The sequence below is a fragment of the Mobula birostris genome, chromosome 6, assembly GCF_030028105.1.
Source record: "Mobula birostris isolate sMobBir1 chromosome 6, sMobBir1.hap1, whole genome shotgun sequence".
Lineage (NCBI taxonomy): Eukaryota > Metazoa > Chordata > Chondrichthyes > Myliobatiformes > Myliobatidae > Mobula > Mobula birostris.
In genome coordinates, this window is record NC_092375.1 from 149,479,790 (window position 1) to 149,494,174 (window position 14,385).

Consider the following 14,385-nt stretch of genomic DNA (forward strand, 5'->3'; position numbering starts at 1 on the left):
TCCTCCTCAGAGTTTCAATGCCTGCAAATTTTGAGTCAGTTACATATTTGAATACTGCCTTGTACACCATTTCCATTAAGTTAAGCAACAATCCTAGCACTAACTCCTGGGAAACGCCAGTGTACACAATCCCTCCGATAAGTGAAACAACATTAATATCTTTTCTGTCATGAGGCCAACATTTCATCTATGCGTCTGTACCCTATTTTAATGTATGGTCTTAAATTTGATGATTTGCCTCTTGTTTAGAAAGTCCACCAGATACCATTGTAATTTAGTATATTAGCACTTTATTATGCATTAATAAAGGAGACCTGAGCATAACACAGCAGAATTCTGGGCCTGTATTTTAATTAGGTTTTTATCAGACATCAGAATTTGCTACCAGATATAGACATGAACATCATTACAGCAAGCAAAGGGATGCAATTTTGATATTAACTCCATTTCAAGTCTTTCCACCATGATCATGATCATATATTTATTTTCCTTACATAAATTTGGTATGTGGAATTGTCTGGCAGTTCTTCTGAATAACACATTTTTCATCTGTCCTGTTTTTCACTTTCATCTGTAGTTTTGAAGTGATTTCTAAACCTATTTGCCTTGTTTGATTTTCCCAGCTTATCAGTTGAGGTTTGTTTGTGGCACATTGAGGGAAGCATGGATATTTAATGGGATCCAAAGCCAATCACTGAGCCAATTGAACTTGCTCATGGATCATGGTCTTCTTGGAAGAGTCTTCCACTCGGAAGCCTGTGCCCTGAATAATTTGACAGACATTTGGGCCCTGTCTCCAACCTATCAACCATCAATTCTATTGCTTAGATTGGCAGTCATAAACATTCAAAATTTATCAAGAACTAAGAAAAAAATATTATTAAAAATTTGACAACCTATTTTTTAAAATTTAAAAACCAAAGATCACTTGAATAACTTCATTTAAATGTACTCAAGTAAATCAAGTAAAAACAGATTAATTTGTACTTACTGGTCTCCACAGGCCAATTCTTCCCACTGAGATCAGTGGGCATGCTGGACTTACACCCAATTGCTGTCACAGGGCCAGCTGGAGATTTCCTAGCCAAAGTGCTGGGAATTCCACGGAAGTCTGTGATCTCCTGTTGGATTCTGTGAGAAGTCTGGCAGTGGAGCACAGGCGTTCTGGGAATACGCTCACCTGAGTAGAACATTAGACCTCCACTTGTACTGGGACATCCTGAATGATGATTCAGTAAAGATATCATGGCAATGTCTAACGATGCTTCTCCCAGGTGCTAGCCTCTGAATGGGTGTATGAGATAGGCTTACTATGGGATTTGATCCAAGGCTGGCCTTATCTCCCCAGCCAATAGTACATAAAGTGATTGGTGATGAAAGGTTTTTGAAGGACAGTGACCTGCCAATGATAGTTTGGTAAAGTCGCATTTGATGAGTTGCTATTTTTGCAGCACCAGTCTTATTTTCTTTGCCAGATTGAATGACCTCACATTTTTCCCCATTGTATTTCATTTGGAGAGAGATTGACAGATTCCTCACTCGTGAGTTCATGTTGAGGATGCCTATCCAAAGAAAAACTAACAAGTTTCTGCCAGCCAAGAGCTTGTAAGAATATAGACCCAAGGGGAGACAGTCAGCATTAACATGTAGATCAACCCTAATTTCTCTAAATGATAGAACAGTTTTGAAGGATTGAAGAACCTTTTCCCGTTCCCATATTATTATTTACCAATCAGAATATGTTCATTATTGCCGGCACATATACTCTTCGCAATGTTTTTATTCTTCTTTTTGCTACTATTGTGATATCAGTTGCTTTGAGCATCTGAATGCGACACTGGCTTTTATATCTGTCATAACTTATTATCTTTTCTAGAACGTGAAGGAAGAAAAGAATACTGGAAATGGCTTCTGAATCCTTTCAACTGCATCATTATACACAACACTGGATGATAATACATCATTCAGGTGGCAACTTAAAGAGTCAAAACAGAATTTATTTAAATTGAATTTAGCCTGTGGGTTCCTTAATTTATTACCAAGTTGTACGGTACTCTTATCCAGGGTTGTGGAAACTGTCTTCCATATCCATACCATTCATATTTTATACAACTTACTTTAATTTTCTTTCAAAGAGGAATGAACTTCACTGGCTTGGATTCTCTTCATGGCTTGATTGTCTGAAGTGAAAAGGAAAAATTTTTTCACCCAGAGAGTGGTGAATATATGGAATGCTCTGTCCCAGAAGGCTGTGGAGGCCAAGTCTCTGGATGCTTTCAAAAAAGAGATGGATAGAGCTCTTAAAGATAGTGGAATCAAAGGTTATGGGGATAAGGCAGGAACTGGATACTGATAGTGGATGATCAGCCATGATCACAGTGAATGGCAGTGCTGGCTTGAAGGGCCAAATGGCCTACTCCTGCACCTATTGTCTATTGTCTATTATATTTAATGTTGTCCCTTTCTGAAATGTTTCTGCTGCTTGTATTTTTTCATTTATACGTGCAGTGACTACTGCTGGTTGCAATATTTCACATGGGAGCCCAAAGCTTGTAACACTCTGGATCACACTTACACGGAAATGATGCCAACATTTACATAGTTTCATGGGTAATTACGCAGATAGGAATTTATGCCCATATTTCGTAGTTGCACTTGCTAAGGCGTTAACATGGAAATACAACAAACTTAAATTCAGTATTTTCCACTTGTTTCACTCCCTTCATTCTAAAAAGATACTCACAAAATTCGATGTCTCAATAAAATCCTATTAAAGCAGATCAGCAAAGTACATCTGGATGTAAATCTGTTTTATTTTATACATTTCCTTAAATGCTCAACAAGTTAGAAATTAAACTTCCTTTATTTTGTCAGCCCATGGTAACACAATCCATCTGAGAAAAATAAATGGATTTTATTTTAGAAAATCAGATTTAAATAATAGCTGCAACTTGATACAATTGTCTAATGATCCATTTTCTCAGCTAGATGAGAATTTATTTACTTCGATAGGTATTTGCAAAATACTGTATCTCTTACGTACTTTGCTATGTTCTATTTCAGAAAACTGCTGAATGATAATATATGTAAAGATATTTTCAAAAATAATGAAATTTCCTGAAACCAATTCCTTAACCATTACAAATGCTTATTCATGGATTTCAGTAGGAAACATTTGGGGTCCTTGAAGCCATGGCTTCTGTTTAAATTTTTCAGTAAAATACCTCAAAGTAGCATTCAAAACAAAGTTGATTCAACAGTTGGGTATCTCAAACTCATGCCTTCATTTCTTTTTAACAGCTAGAAGACTGTGCAAAAGTCTTAGGCTCATATATGTAATTAAGGTGTTTAAGACTATACTGCATTTGTCAACTTGAAGTAGAGAGCGAGTCTGTAAATCTGGCAGGAGCAAGGCATGTTGGGAACGGCTAAGGTGGAGTGCTATGGGAAGGATGTGGGACAGGTGGCAGGGAAGGAGTGCCAGAGGTGGCGAGTGGCACGGGTGCAGATACACCCTGCCCTGAGACAACAGGCAAGGTAATTGGATTCCAAATAATTGGTTTGTTGGTCATTACAGAATGTCTCTCTGGTTCTTCCCTCTCCCTCCCTTCTCCCTTCCCCTTTTTCCAACCATGATTCCCCTCTCCCTGCCCCTTTCCCACTCTCAGTCCACAATATAGACCCAGATCAGAATCAGGTTTATCATCACTCACATATGTAATTTTTTTTTTTGTGACAGCAGTTTAGTACAATACATAAAATTCCTACGGCACTGTGCAAGAATCTAAGGCATCCTAGCTATATACTGTATATGTGCCTAAGACTTTTTCACAGTACTGTTCAGTTATTCAAGTAGAAGTTAACGTAAATGAAATTTCTGGATATGGAGATGTCAATTCTTATAGATGTGTTTAATTTTGACAACAAATGAAGGACTCCATTTACTCCCACCCCCCACTCAGTTACCTGATGGTAAAAGTTTTGGTGTAAACTCACCGGGTCAGTTTTCCATATTTCTACGTTGGCCGATCAGGTTTATGCCTTCTGACAGAACAGTCCCATTCCCCACTAGTTTTTCCTGCAGCCTATTCTCCACAGATTTGCATCAACCAACCCCTGCCCCCCCACCCCCACACAGAATCTACCACTCTCAGACACACTAGTCAATTAACCAACCAACTTGCATGTCTTTGTGATGTGGGGAAGGCAATATGGTCACAGGGAAAAGATACAAATTTCATACCAATAGCATCAGAGGACAGGATTGAACCCGAGTCACATAAATTTCTACAGAAAAATACTGTCACAGCTCTCACTTCACAAACATGCAGAATAGTTCCAGGAAATTACAGTCCAAAAAAGCTTTGGAAATGATCATTATTCCCCACTAAGCTGATATGTATGAACCCACTTATTGCATATACTGTATAACACAAATGGTTTATCACTTCTGCCCAGTGTTGTACCAATGTTTTTAGTTTTTCTTTCCTAAACCCCAGACCTATATCATAATTCATTCATATACATAACATCTCATTAGTAAACAATGATCAGAGAAACTGTAGGATGTGGATACCATAGAAAGGATGCAGAGGAGATTTACAAGGATGTTGCCTGGATTGGGGAGCATGCCTTATGAGAATAGGTTGAGTGAACTCGGCCTTTTCTCCTTGAAGCGACGGAGGATGAGAGGTGACCTGATAGAGGTGTATAAGATGATGAGAGACATTGATTGTGTGGATAGTAATGTTAGAATACTAACATTACTGACTATAGCAACAAACTCTCTCCTTTCAAGCTGATAATTCTTTGGCCTTGTTGAATATTAGAGTCATAGAGTAATACAGCAAAGGAAACACCACCTTCAGCCCAACTTATGCATGCTGACCGGGATGCCCAACTAAGCTAGCCCGCATTTGGCCCATGTCACTCTGAGCCAATCTTACCATTTACCTAAGAGTCTCTTAAGTGGTGTTAATGTACCTGCTGTAACCACTTCCTCTGGCAGCTCATTCCATACATACATCACCTTCTGCGTGAAGAAATTGCCGCTCAGATTCCTTCAAACTATTTCCCCTCTTACCTTAAATATCTAACTCCTAGTTTTGATTCCTTTTCCCTGGGAAAAGACTGTGCATTCACCCCATTTATGCCCCTCATGATTTTATACACCTCCAAGTGGTCACCCCCTGTCTTCCGTCTTCCATGGAATAAAGCCTTCTCCTGCTCAGCTTCTGATTGTATTTCAGACGCTCAGTTTCTTTGAAACATGCTTATAAATCTTCTTCGTGCTCTTTCAGCTTAATGTTGTCCTTCCTATAACAGGGTCATCATAACTGAACACAATACTCTGCCCTCACCAATATCTTACACAACTGCAACCTAAAGTCCCAACTCCTAGGCTCGGTTCCCTGACTAAAGGCCAGTGTATACAATGCTTCTTCACCACTCTACCTGTGACATCACCTTCAGAGAACTATGTACTTGTACTCTTATGCCCATCTGTCCTACATCTCTCCCCGGGTCCTATAATTCACTGTGAAAGTCCCACCCTTGTTAGACTTCCCAAAATGCAACACTGCACATTTAAATGCATTAAATCACAATGGTCACTCTTTGGCCCACTTCCTCAGCTGATCAAGATCCTCCTGTAATTTTTTATTACCTTCACTGTTATGATACCACCTATTTTAGCATCAGCAGCAAATATCGAGCACTTCAGCGCCATCCACCAAAAGTGTAGCTTCCCGGTGGCCAAACATTTTTGTTCCAACATGTTGGTCCCTCAGGTGGAGGAGCAACACCTTATATTATGTCTGGATAGTCTCCAACCTGATGGCATGAAAATCAATTACTCCTTCGGAGAAAAAAAAAATTCCTTTCCCTCCTTTTTTCTTCTACTCCCCACTCTGGCATTTTACGTTTTCTCACCTGCCTATCACTTCCTCCTGGGTGCTCTCCTCCTTCCCTTTCTCTCACAGTCCACTCTCCTCTCCATTCTGATTCCTTCTTCTCCAGTCCTTGACCTTTCCCACCCACCTGGCTTCCCCTATCACCTTCCAGCTAGCTTCCTGCCCCTACCCCTCCCTTTTATTCTGGCTTCTTCCCCAGTCCTTTTCAATCGTGAGGAAGGGTCTCGGACTGAAACGTTGACTGTTTCTTCATTTCCACAGATGCTACCTGACCTGCTGAGTTCCTCCAGCATTTTGCGTGTGCTCCTCTAAATATTTTACAGGTTGTTACTGCTAATCAGGGCATTCTGAAATGCAAAAATACGTTCAGCATGCCCAAATGTTCTGAAATGTAAAAAAAATGCTCAGCATGTCCAAATATTCAAAGGGACTCAGAATCCCCAAACCCCAGGAGCCTATCTTTTCACACAGATGCACTTTTGGTTGAAGAGATTTATGAATGGAGCAGTGTGGAGATGCCTGGCAGCGATTGATCTAAGCAGTTAAATAGTTAATGTCGCAATTGCTCTGTTAATAAAGCATCAAATAAATGTAGAAAATGAAATGCAGTGATACAGGAAGACCAGGGGCTGTTAGAAGAACTGAACAGTTTAGATGCCAATTGGGATTACAAATAGCAAGCATTATGGCTTCTTTGCAGCCAGGACTGGCTTCATGAGAAGTAATTTTCAGGTTATTTTCTCATTACAATTATCCCTATGTTAGCATCAATGCTACTCTGGAATTGCCCCAGTCTTTAAGTTGTGGTGATGTTTCCTTTCTTGTCCATTACTAGTGGTGCCCAGCCATGGCATGCTACTCCCCCGCCCCCACCCCCAGAACACCTCTGCATTTAGTGATGAAACTTGCCAATAATTACTCTGTTATCTGGTTTACAATATACTTCAAAGTGTTCTAGCCATCAGCATTCAGCAATGTTCAGTTGATGAAATTAATAAAGATACATTTTAAAGTATTAGCAGTATTGTATTGCCTGGAGTATAGGAGATTAAGCTACAATTGATGCATTTAAGACGATTAAAGGATTTGATAGTGTGAATTGAGAAAACTTATACAGGGGAACCCAGAACAAGGGGGCATAACCTTAATATTCCAGGCAACTTACTTAGGAAATGATGTCAGGAGGTACGTCTACACACAAAGGGGAGTGGGATTTTTGGACTTTATTCTCGTAATTGGAATATAATGACTTTTGTTACGTGAGGGTATTATTAAGAAAGATATAAAACCGGGTAAATGAGGCACAGACCACCCATGAACTTACCGAATGACACGACAGACTGGCAGCCTACTCCCATTCCAATATTTTTAGTTACCCTTTTTAATCAAGATAAAGTTTGGCCATGATTCCTTGTGCCACTTTTGTGATAACCACTCGCTCCTTTGGGTAGGCTCCTCCTCTGTATGTTTCTTTTGTGGTTGTTGGAAGATTTCCATGTTTATTATACTGCAACCGGCAGAATATTGAAAACTGTTTTTGATCAGTCAGCTCTACCAGCTGCTCCACAATTTAATATGATAATGGTTGGTCCTCCAAATTCAGTACCCTATTCCTGTGTTCTCCCTTATCCCTTCACCATAAGAACTAGTTCTTATTTCTTCTTCAATATGCTTAATGGTTTATCCTCAGTGGCTTCTGCGATAGAGAATTCCATAGGTTCACCATTCCTTGGGTGAACAAGAGCAGTTTGTTATTTAAATGGTGAAAGATTGCAGCATGTGGTTGTACAGAGGGACTTGGGAGTGCTTCTGCATGAATCACGTAAGGTTGGCTTGCAGTCATCAGAAGGCAAATGAAATGTTGGCCTTCATTGTGAGAGTTTGAATTTAAGAGCAGGAGGTTAAACTGCAGCTGTACTGGTGAGGCTGCCCCGGGAGTGCTGCATGCAGTTCTAGTCTCCTTAGTTGAGACAAGGTGTACTGGTTTTAGAGGTGGTGCAGAGGAGGTTCACCAGACTGATTCCAGAGATGGGGGGCAGGGGGTGGGGTTAGCCTATGAGGAGAGATTGAATCACCTGTGACTATTCTTGCTGGAATTCAAAAGAATGAGAGGCATACAGTATAAAATTATGAAAAGTGTAGATAAGATAGAGCTACAAAAGTAAGTTCCACTGTTAAGTGAGACTAGAATGAGAGGACATAGCCTCAACAATCGAGAGACTGGATTTAGGAAGGAATTGAGGAGGAACTGCTTTTCTCAGAGAGTAGTGAATCTGTGGAATTCTCTGCTCTGGGAAGCAGCAGAAGCTCTCTTACTAAATATTTTTAAGGCACAGTTAGACAGGGGAATTGGAGTTATTAGGAAATGCAGCTGAGCCCATAGTCATATCAGCCATGATAGTATCGAATAGTAACCCAGGCTCGATGGACCAGATGGCCTACTTCTGCTCCTACTTCTTGGGTTCTTATGTTCTAAAAACTTCCTCCTCGTCTCAAACTACATGGTTTAGCCCATTCTGTTAGGTTGTAACTGGGTCATCCATCATCTGAAAAATCTTTCCTGAATCTTGTCTGCTTGGTCCCTCCCATTCTTCTAAACTTTAACAAACAAAAATCTAATCAACTTAGTCCCTCAGTTTGTGCCAGTCCTGCCATCCAGGGAACAGGACTGCTGAACCTCCTCTACTATGATCTTGCACCATAAGTTCCCTCTCTACATCACTGTTTCTAATGTCCCAAAAGAAATTCCATCTGTCATGAATTTGCCCAACTCCCTCAATCTAACTAAATTACACAGGACCTCTCTGCATCTTCTTCACAGATCACATTCTCTCCTTCTCGTTTGTGCCTGGCGATATTATACGTTATATCAGTGTTGCTATAACATTCGGAAAACAAAGTGTCAGTCAGGTCTGTGCAGGTGGCAGATCATTAAGGCAGTTGTGGTCACACTCCAGCTTTCCTTTGAAATCTTCTGTCCTGGATTGCTCTTCGGGTGGGTCAGCAGATGAAAAGTAGAGAGCCAAGCAGTCAACCAGAGCTCCATATATACTGGAGGATTTGCACTTTAAAAGGCACTGATGCACCTGGGCACTATGACAAACCTGAAAGGGACCCCTGCAAACACAGCTTCAGCCACAACCAAATTGAGAACAGCCGCCTGGTAGTGTGCTCAGCATACTGAGGGAAAAAAAGCCAGATTTAGATCCCTTTTATGCTAAGGGTTCCCTGCTGTGGCAATGGCTTTGACAAGCAGAATTGTACCTGGTCCTCAGCCCTGACTGTCAACTGCATTTATCAAGAGAGCGAAAGACTGGACACAGTCTTCTGCCTGGACTGACACCTGGCTGTCTGCTTGGGCTAACTGCCTCCAGATGGAGAAGGCTGAATGAGCTGACTGTCAACACCCAGGAGCTAGAGCAGACTCTGAGTACTGTTGGTTAGCTTGAGACCATGCCAGAATAATGCCCCAACACCATTTATCTAAGGATTCTCAACTGTCATGAGTATCTCTGAAAGTCAGAGACATTTAAAAAACTGCTCAAATAGATTAAATAGTACTAATGGAACAGTTATGATAAACCAATGTGTTGGAAAAGGTGGCAGAAACCGATTCCACATGGTTAAGCACTATGGGAGTTGTTAGAACTGCATTCATTGTGGGTTAAACAAATTTTGTTTGATTACACTTTATCAAATACTTTCACCCTATTAATGGTGCTACATACAGTAAACATTCTTTTGGGTTAAGTGACTTGATTCCTGGAGCAAATCAAATGGGGAGCATTCATTAGTCCTCTAACTAACAACAATTCTAAACTCACTACCTGCCCAATTATTTCAGTAAGGGGCAAACATTTAAATAATCAAATTGTGGAATCAAACCTAGGCCTAATCAGTGACAGGAGGTGACTTTGTGAATGATCCGTGCTTCCACAGAAAACAGGCAACAACTGTATTTGAAGGTTTAACATAAAGTCTTGTACTGTTTGCAACACATTAGCACTGTTCCGCAGATTGAGAGTGTTGAGCAGTTGTACCGTATGCAGAATGAGTCTATGAAACAATCCTCCAATGGAGTTTAGCAAAAACAAGCCAGTAACCAAATTTTTACTATTTTCCTCTGATTTAAGATGGTAGAAGAATCCTATTCATTTCATCGACGTACAACTGTTTCCTTCTTTCCTCCTGACTGGTTTCTCTCACACACATTTGACATTTAATTTCTAAGTTGGTTAAAGGGAAGGCCTGAACATTTTCTACCACCTTATAGCACCCTTTTCGCCACCCTTCAAGAGCATCCCAAAAACCTCTTGACCACAGTCAATAGTTGTCAGGCAGCAGGCCATGAACCTATCCCATGCACTGCGTTGATACCACTGTTCAACATGCCACCCACAACAGAAAATGTGCCAACTTAGAATAACACACACAGAATGCTGGAGGAACTCAGCAGGTCTGTCAAGCATCTAGTCTCGGCCCAAAACTTTGACTGTTTACTTCTCTCCATAGGTACTGCCTGATCTGTTGAATCCCTCTAGCATGTTGTGTGTGTTGCTCAAGGATTCCAGCATCTGCAGATTTTTTCTTGTGTCACCAACTTAGAATGCCAGTTTTTATAAATACTATGCAGGTACTGGACTAAAAAAATCATAACCAAGCCACTGTACTGTAGATATGGTATATTTAGTATAAGTAAAATGGGCAATGGTAGCACACTTTATCAAACTGAACTACATATTGGAGCAAATAGGCCAAAGCTCAAAGAGGTGGAGTATTAAAGACGTGAAGGAAACAGAGAGACCAAACTTGGAGCAGCGAGACCATGGTGAGACTTGAATCTACGTGACTCGAAAACAAGGGTGAGAATTTAACAAAATCAATTGCAGTCAAAATGAAATAAAGCAGCTTCTTTTTTTAAAACATACTTCATCTGATGGATGTTGTTGGAGGACCTGAAGTCTATGTTAGAATCCAGTTGCTGCTAAGGGTTCTGTCGTGATGTCAAACGACAGACTGCTCTCCACGTTATGTCTTTTTACTGCCGTGTGTCTGTAACGTGGCGGATCGTCCAGGTTTTCACTTTAGTGGGGCAGTGCCATGGGATAGTGAAATTTCCCCAGCCGACTCTTGAGAAACCACAGCCCCTTTTACAGGGCTCTGAGACCAGTGTGAACGGGCTTCATAACTGATCAGACAAAATTGTTTATTAACAATGGTGTCAGAACCAGGACAAGCATTTGAAACAATAATATGAATGAATAATGTAATGAAATGAATCCACAGCCATAAAATAGTTCACAATAGATTTATTCTACTATTATTACATAAAAAGGTAAGGTGTACATATATAAAATGTCTACTCATGTACTTATCTAGTACGCACATAGGTTATAGGCATTATTTATTTGTTTATTTATTTAGTGATACAGTGTGGTGGAGGCCCTTCTGTCCCTTCAAGCCACACTACCCCAGCAACCTCACAACCCAGATTAAAGCTAACCTAGGGAGTTTAGGAGGACGATGGCCCCTAATGGCAACTCCTCTGCTTGCATCTTCGGAAACAGCTCTATTTCCATCTTTTATATCTCTATTTTTCCCTTTCAGGGTTCTTTTGAAGACCCTGACCTGGAGTTACACGCTGGCTTCGGTTCTTTGCGAGAATGGGACCCGCTCTCGGGGTCTCATGACCGGCCACTATTTGATATACCAAGGACGCTGCCTAGGAGACTAGCACGCCTTCAGGATTCCAGGATCTCATGACTCCGGAGGCAGGAGGTGCCTCCGCAGGAAACGTGTGTCTTGGGAGTACACGGAAAATCAAAGGCGGCAAGCTGGCTGCTGGCTGTGTGCCTGGAGACCTGAGTTCTTTGGGCACAGAGCTCAGAAAAAGCAGTACAACAGACTTTTAACATTGTAAATCAGCGAGTTGTTTGTTATGTCTCCCCTCTCACTGTGAAACGAAGACATCTCTTTTTACCCGTATTAGGGAGAGAGAGAGAGAGCCTGTGGTATGTTGGATTACCGGGTGAACGAGTAGTCTTTGGGGTACTGCAAGTTTGTGTCTTTGTTGATGGTTTGCTGGACGTTTGAGTGCTCGGTGGGGGGGTGATGAGGCTTTTTTGCTGGTGGGGGAGGGGGGATCGTCGCTTTGCTGCTGCTTATGGGAGGGGGGAGCTGGGGGTTGCTTTGGGGTTCTAACATTTAACTGTCATTCATTCTATGGGACACTTCTCTGTTTTCGTTGAGGTTTGCGAAGAAAAAGAATTTCTGGATGTATATTGTATACATTTCTCTGACATTAAATGTACCTATTGAAACCTTTGAAACCTAATCATGGGACAATTTACGATGATGAATTAACTTACCTTGTACGTCTTTGAACTGTAGAAGGAAACCCGCAACACTCAGGGAAAACCCACGCATTCTAAGGGGAGGACGTACAGATACTCCTTACTGAACGGTGCTGGAATTGAACTGTGAACTCTGGAGCACTCCGAGCTGTAAGAGCATTGTGTTCACCGTTACGTTATCATGGCACCCAGTTACATTCTCCATTTTTCTACACAAGCTGTAATTTCTTCTCTAATCATAGGTAGTATCAGGGGTATAATAATTTAGGTCTGCAGAATAATTTACAAAACCCTCTAATATTACCATAAAAAAGATGCACTTATACTGTCTGAAACTTGGAAGCTGGAAGCTGGAAGCTGTTATGTATAGGGTCTTATATGTGCATGGCTGCATCATATTTCTGATTACGGAACAATCCTGAATAGAACAACTTCACCCAAAGCTACAAGACTCCAGGCCACTTCTATCACTGGAGTAAAAATATTTAAATATTTGCACGCAGTCTATATGCTCTATAAATCTGAAGCTGCCTTAACTTGTGCAATGAGTAATGAAACTGTTTTTTGTTGCCGAGGTTGAAAGTTTGGATACAATGGATAACAGCCAATCGGTCCACCTGATGAACTTCAACAACTCCAAATCATGTTACTGCCTGAACAGAAAGTGATGGTTGATGACCAAGCACTGTGATGATATTGATTCCACTGTCAGCAAAATTCTAAATGTTGAAGACTTTAAGCCCTATTCAATATAAATACCTCTGGGTAACCAATACTTTTAGGGAGATTATACTGTATCTGCCTACACTTTGAGCACTAGTTAAGTTCACTGTAGTCTCCATGGCAGTTTAGCTGTCAATAATCACTATTTGAAAAGTGGATCCCTACCCCCTACCAAGGAGGAGATACTTGTAGCTAATTGAGAAGTTTAAACACAGTTTATTTTATTTTTGGTGATACACATTTAATTTAAATGAATAATTCTTGGTATAAATGTATTTAATTTAGATGAATAATTCTTGGTATAGAATTAAAGCTCACAGAGGGATTCTAATTTGTAAAAGATGTCAAAATTACAAAGAGTTTCTGAATAGCTCTCTGTCACAGAAACCAAAAGCTACCCTTGGCCGCATTTGTTCCACTTCACACACGTCTGCTCTCATCCCATCCTCCTGCCACCCCTCCATGGATAGGGTTCCTCTTGTCCTCACCTACCACCCCACCAGCCTCTGCGTCCAGCACATAATTCTCCAGAACTTCCGCCATGTCCAACGGGATCCCACCACTGAGTACACCTTTCTCTCCCCCCTCCCCCAACTTTCTGCTTTCCACAGGGATCGCTCCCTACGCGACTCCCTTGTCCATTCATTCCTCCACACTGATCTCCCTCCTGGCACCTATCCTTGCAAGCAGAACAAGTGCTACACCTGCCCCTATGCCTCCTCCCTCACTACCATTCAGAGTATTAAACAGTCCTTCCAGGTGAGGTGACACTTCACCCGTGAGTCTGTTAGGGTCAACTGTTGTTACAGTGTGGCCGCCTGTATATCAGTGAGACCCGACATAGATTGGGAGACCGCTTCACCGAGCACCTACGCTCCATCACAAGAAAAGGGAATTTCCCAGTGGCCACCCATTGTAATTCCACTTCCCATTGCCATTCCAACATGCCTAACGTGGCCTCCTCCACTGTCATAATGAGTCTGAGTACTCAGTCTTGGGGGGTGGGGGAGACACCATGGCCTTCTGTCTCTTTCACCAATTTACTTCCCAACTCTTCACTTAATCCCCTCCCCCTTCAGGTTTCACCTATCACTTCATGTTTCTCTCTCCCTCCCCCCCACCTTTTAAATCTACTCCTCAGATTTTTTTTGTCCAGTCCAGTTGAAGGGTTTTGGCTCAAAATATCGACTTCACTCTTTTCCTAGATGCTGCCTGACCTGCTGAGTTCTTCCAGCATTTTGCGTGTGTTGAATGAAGTCTAGGTCTTCTTTCTGTCACCCTTTATTTTATTCTACTTTTGACATTCCTAACAATCCTGACTGCTTTCTAGCATTTATATTGTTTTGCTACTGGTTGCCATAGTGATGCTTTTCATCAGACCAGTTGACTGCAATCTT